The sequence below is a fragment of the Pan troglodytes genome, chromosome 22, assembly GCF_028858775.2.
Source record: "Pan troglodytes isolate AG18354 chromosome 22, NHGRI_mPanTro3-v2.0_pri, whole genome shotgun sequence".
Taxonomy (NCBI): domain Eukaryota; kingdom Metazoa; phylum Chordata; class Mammalia; order Primates; family Hominidae; genus Pan; species Pan troglodytes.
The window spans coordinates 2368655-2373654 of record NC_072420.2 but is presented as its reverse complement, the minus strand read 5'-3'; the positions used below and the strand labels follow the sequence as shown (position 1 = coordinate 2373654).

At 55.9% G+C, this 5000-nt stretch overlaps 1 long non-coding RNA gene across 1 annotated transcript; it reads left to right on the top strand.

Moving 5' to 3' along the window:
• The first annotated feature begins 260 nt into the window (after positions 1 to 260).
• Positions 261 to 1022, top strand: LOC134809250 (uncharacterized). The gene is made up of 2 exons (XR_010154512.1): positions 261 to 364; positions 495 to 1022. It is a non-coding gene; the product is annotated as an uncharacterized LOC134809250 (long non-coding RNA).
• Positions 1023 to 5000: the final 3978 nt, after the last annotated feature.

Genomic DNA, 5000 nt, shown 5'->3' with positions numbered 1-5000 from the left:
GGTTTCGGGATTCTATCATGTTGCCCACGCTGGTCTCGAACTCCTGTCCTCAAGCAATCCGCCTGCCTGCCTCGGCCGCCCACACTGCTGCTATCACAGGCGTGAGACGCTGCGCCTGGCTCCTTCTACGTTTGCCTGCCTGCCTGCCTGCCTGCCTGCCTACCTATCAATCGTCTTCTTTTTAGTACGGATGTGCTCTCGCTTTGTTGTCCATGCTCTGGGCACACGTGATCTCTTTTTAAACTTCTATGATTATGATGATTGTAGGCGTCATCTCACGTGTCGGGGTGATCTCCAACTTTTAGGCTCCAGAGATCCTCCCGCATCGGCCTCCCGGAGTGCTGTGATGACACGCGTGGGCACGGTACGCTCTGGTCATGTTTGTCATGGGTCGGTTCTTTCCGTTTTTAATACGGGGACTGCGAACAGATAAAATGTTCACACGCATCTCACCGATCCGCCTTTTCGTTCTTTCTTTTTTTTTTTCTCTTTAGACGGAGTTTCACTCTTGTCGCCCAGGGTGGAGGACGATGGCGGATCTCGGCTCACCGCACCCTCCGCCTCCCAGGTTCAAGGGATTCTCCTGCCTCAGCCTTCCCGAGTAGCTGCGATGACAGCGATGAGCCATCGTGCCTGGCTAATTTTTCTATTCCTAGTACAGATGGGGTTTCTCCATCTTGGTTAGGCTGGTCTTCAACTTCCGACCGTTGGAGGATCTTAACTTCCTTGGTGGTGGTTGCTTTTCTTTTTCTTTTTTTCTTTTCTTTTCTTTCCTTCTCCTTCCCCCCCCCCAACCCCCCTTGTCGTCGTCGTCGTCCTCCTCCTCCTCCTCCTCCTCCTCCTCCTCCTCCTCCTCTTTCATTTCTTTCAGCTGGGCTCTCCTACTTGTGTTGCTCTGTTGCTCACGCTGGTCTCAAACTCCTGGCCTTGACACTTCTCGCGTCACATCCGCCGTCTGCTTGTTGAAATGAGCATCTCTCGTAAAATGGAAAAGATGAAAGAGATAAACACGAAGACGGAAAGCACGGTGTGAACGTTTCTCTTGCCGTCTCCCGGGGTGTACCTTGGACGCGGAAACACGGAGGGAGCTTGGCTGAGTGGGTTTTCGGTGCCGAAACCTCCCGAGGGCCTCCTTCCCTCTCCCCCTTGTCCCCGCTTCTCCCCCAGCCGAGGCTCCCACCGCCGCCCTGGCATTTTCCACAGGAGAGGTATAGGGAGAGGACTGACACGCCTTCCGCATCTATATCCTGCCGGACGTCTCTGGCTCGGCGTGCCCCACCGGCTACCTGCCACCTTCCAGGGAGCTCTGAGGCGGATGCGACCACCCCCCCCCCCCCCGTCACGTCCCGCTACCCTCCCCCGGCTGGCCTTTGCCGGGCGACCCCAGGGGAACCGCGTTGACGCTGCCCTCGGATCCTCCGGCGAAGACTTCCACCGCATGCCCCGGGTGGGCCGGTTGGGATGAGACTGGACCACCCCGGACCGTGCTGTTCTTGGGGGTGGGCTGACGTACGGGGTGGACTGGCGGCCCCAGCATTGTAAAGGGTGCGTGGGTATGGAAATGTCACGTAGGATGCCCTCCTTCCCTTCGGTCTGCCTTCAGCTGCCTCAGGCGTGAAGACAACTTCCCATCGGAACCTCTTCTCTTCCCTTTCTCCAGCACACAGATGAGACGCGTGAGAGGGAGAAACAGCTCAATAGATACTGCTGACCTTCATTTGTGGAATCCTCAGTCGTCTACACACAAGACAGGTGACTAGGCAGGGACACAGATCAAACACTATTTCCGGGTCCTCGTGGTGGGATTGGTGTCTCTCCTCTCTCTCTCTCTCTCTCTCTCTCTCTCTCTCTCTCTCTCTCTCACACACACACGCGCGCGCGCGCGCGCACGCACGCATGCACACACGCACACACACACACACACACACACACACATTTCCATATCTAGTTCACAAAGCACACTCACTTAACCTTTTCACAGTACGCAGGCTGAGTAAAACCCACCCCACCTTCCACCCGTTGGCTGACGAAACCCCTTCTCTACAATGGATGAAAAAGATGATCTGGGCCGGGCACGCTAGCTCACGCCTGTCATTCCGGCACTTTGGGAGGCCGAGGCCGGTGGATCGCTTGGGGCCGGGAGTTCGAGACCAGGCTGGCCGACGTGGCGAAACCCCGTCTCTCTGAAAAAATAGAACGATTAGCCGGGCCTGGTGGCGTGGGCTTGGAATCACGACCGCTCGGGAGACTGGGGCGGGCGAGTTGTTCCAACCGGGGAGGCCGAGGTTGCGATGAGCTGAGATCGTGCCGTGGCGATCCAGCCTGGATGACGGAGCGAGACCCCGTCTCGATACAATCATGATGTGATTATAAGATGAGTTGTGCGCGGTGATGGCCGCCTGTAGTCGCAGCTACTCGGGAGGCTGAGATGAGGAGAGGATCACTTGAGGCCCCACAGGTCGAGGCTTCGGTCGGCCGTGACCCACTGTATCCTGGGCGGTCACCGGTCAAGGAGATATGCCCCCTCCCCGTTTGCTTTTCTTTTCTTCCCTTCTCTTTTCTTCTTTTTTCTTCTCTTTTCTTTTCTTCTTTCTTTCTTTCTTTCTTTCTTTCTTTCTTTCTTTCTTTCTCTCTCTCTCTCTCTCTCTTCCCCTCTTTCTTTCCTGCCTTCCTGCCTTCCTGCCTTCCTGCCTTTCTTCTTTTCTTCTTTCCTCCCTTCCTCCCTTCCTTCTTTCCTCCCGCCTCAGCCTCCCAAAGTGCTGGGATGACTGGCGTGAGGTACCATGCCTGCTTGGCCTAAAGAGACCCTCTTGGAAAGTGAGACACAGAGAGCGCCTTCCAGTGATCTCATGGACTGATTTAGAGACGGCATCTCGCTCCGTCACCCCGGCAGTGGTGCCATCGTAACTCACTCCCTGCAGCGTGGACGCTCCTGGACTCGAGCGATCCTTCCGCCTCAGCCTCCAGAGTACAGAACCTGGGACCGCAGGCACGCGCCACTGTGCCCACACCGTTTTAAATTTTCTTTTCCTCCCCCCCCCCCCCCCCCCGCCCGAGACAGAGTTTCGCTCTGGTGGCCTAGACTGCAGTGCGGTGGCGCGATCTTGGCTCGCCGCAACCTCTGCCTCCCGGTTTCAAGCGATTCTCCTGCATCGGCCTCCTGAGTAGCCGGGATTGCGGGCGTGCGCTGCCACGTCTGGCTGATTTTGTATTTTTAGTGGAGACGGGGCTTCTCCATGTCGATCGGGCTGGTCTCGAACTCCCGACCTCAGGTGATCCGCCCTCCCCGGCCTCCGGAACTGCTGGGATGACAGGCGTGAGCCACCGCGCCCGGCCTTCATTTTTAAATGTTTTCCCACAGACGGGGTCTCATCATTTCGTTGCAACCCTCCTGCCCGGCGTCTCAAAGTGCTGGCGTGACGGGCGTGAGCCACTGCGCCTGGACTCCGGGGAATGATTCACGACCACGGTCGCTGTACTGATTCTTTCTTTCTTTCTTTCTTTCTGTCTGTCTGTCTGTCTGTCTGTCTGTCTGTCTTTCTTTCTTTCCTTTCTTTCCTTTCTTTCTTTTCTTTCTTTCTTTCTTATTTATTGATAAATTATTTTATGATTTATTTGTGTACTTATTTTCAGACGGAGTCTCGCTCTGGGCGGGGCGGGGCGAGGCGAGGCACAGCGCATCGCTTTGGAAGCCGCGGCAACGCCTTTCAAAGCCCCATTCATATGCACAAAGCCCTATTCCCTTCCTGGAGTTGGAGCTGATGCCTTCCGTAGCCTTGGGCTTCTCTCCATTCGGAAGCTTTGACAGGCGCAACCCCACCCAGAGGCTGCCTGCGGCTGAGGATTAGGGGGTGTGTTGCGGCTGAAAAGTGGGTCCCCTAGTTTTGATACCTCAGTGGACACATCCCCCGACCGCCATCGCTTGCTCGCCCTCTGAGATCCCCCGCCTCCACCGCCTTGCAGGCTCACCGCTTACTTTCATTTCTTTCTTCCTTTCTTGCGTTTCAGGAGGGGGTGCGGGAATGAGGGTGTGTGTGGGGAGGGGGTGCGGGGTGGGGACGGAGGGGAGCGTCCTAAGGGTCGATTTAGTGTCATGCCTCTTTCACCGCCACCACCGAAGATGAAAGCAACGATCGGCTACATACCGCGTGTTCTCATCTAGAAGTGGGAACTTACAGATGAGAGTTCTTGCATGGGCAGAACGAGGGGGACCAGGGACGCGGAAGCCTGCTTGAGGGAGGAGGGGTGGAAGGAGAGACAGCTTCAGGAAAAAAACAAAACACGAATACTGTCGGACACAGCACTGACTACCCGGGTGATGAAATCATCTGCACACTGAACACCCCCGTCCCAAGTTTACCTATGTCACAATCTTGCACATGTATGCTTGAACGACAAATAAAAGTTAGGGGGGAGAGAGGAGAGAGAGCGAGAGAGCGAGAGCGAGAGCGAGAGAGAGAGCGAGAGCGAGAGAGAGAGAGAGAGAGAGAGCGAGAGAGAGAGAGAGAGAGAGAGAGAGAGAGAGAGAGAGAGAGAGACAAGTACAACCAAACACCACCTCCTTGACCTGAGTCAGGGGGTTTCTGGCCTTTTGGGAGAATGTTCAGCGACAATGCAGTATTTGGGCCGGTTCTTTTGTTTCTTCTTCTTCTTCTTTTCTTTCTTTTTTTTGGACTGAGTCTCTCTCGCTCTGTCACCCAGGCTGCGGTGCAGTGGCGCTCTCTCGGCTCACTGGAACCTCTGCTTCCCGGGCTCCAGTGATTCTTCTTCGGTAGCTGGGATTACAGGCACGCACCAGGATGGCCGGCTCATATTCTTATTTTTAGTAGAGAGGGGGTTTCTCCACGTTGGCCACGCTGGTATCGAACTCTTGACCTCAAATGATGCGCCTTCCTGGGCCTCCCAAAGTGCTGGAAACGACCGGCCTGAGCCGCCGGGATTTCAGCCTTTAAAAGCGCGGGCCCTGCCAACTTTCGCTGCGGCCCTTACGCTCAGAAGGA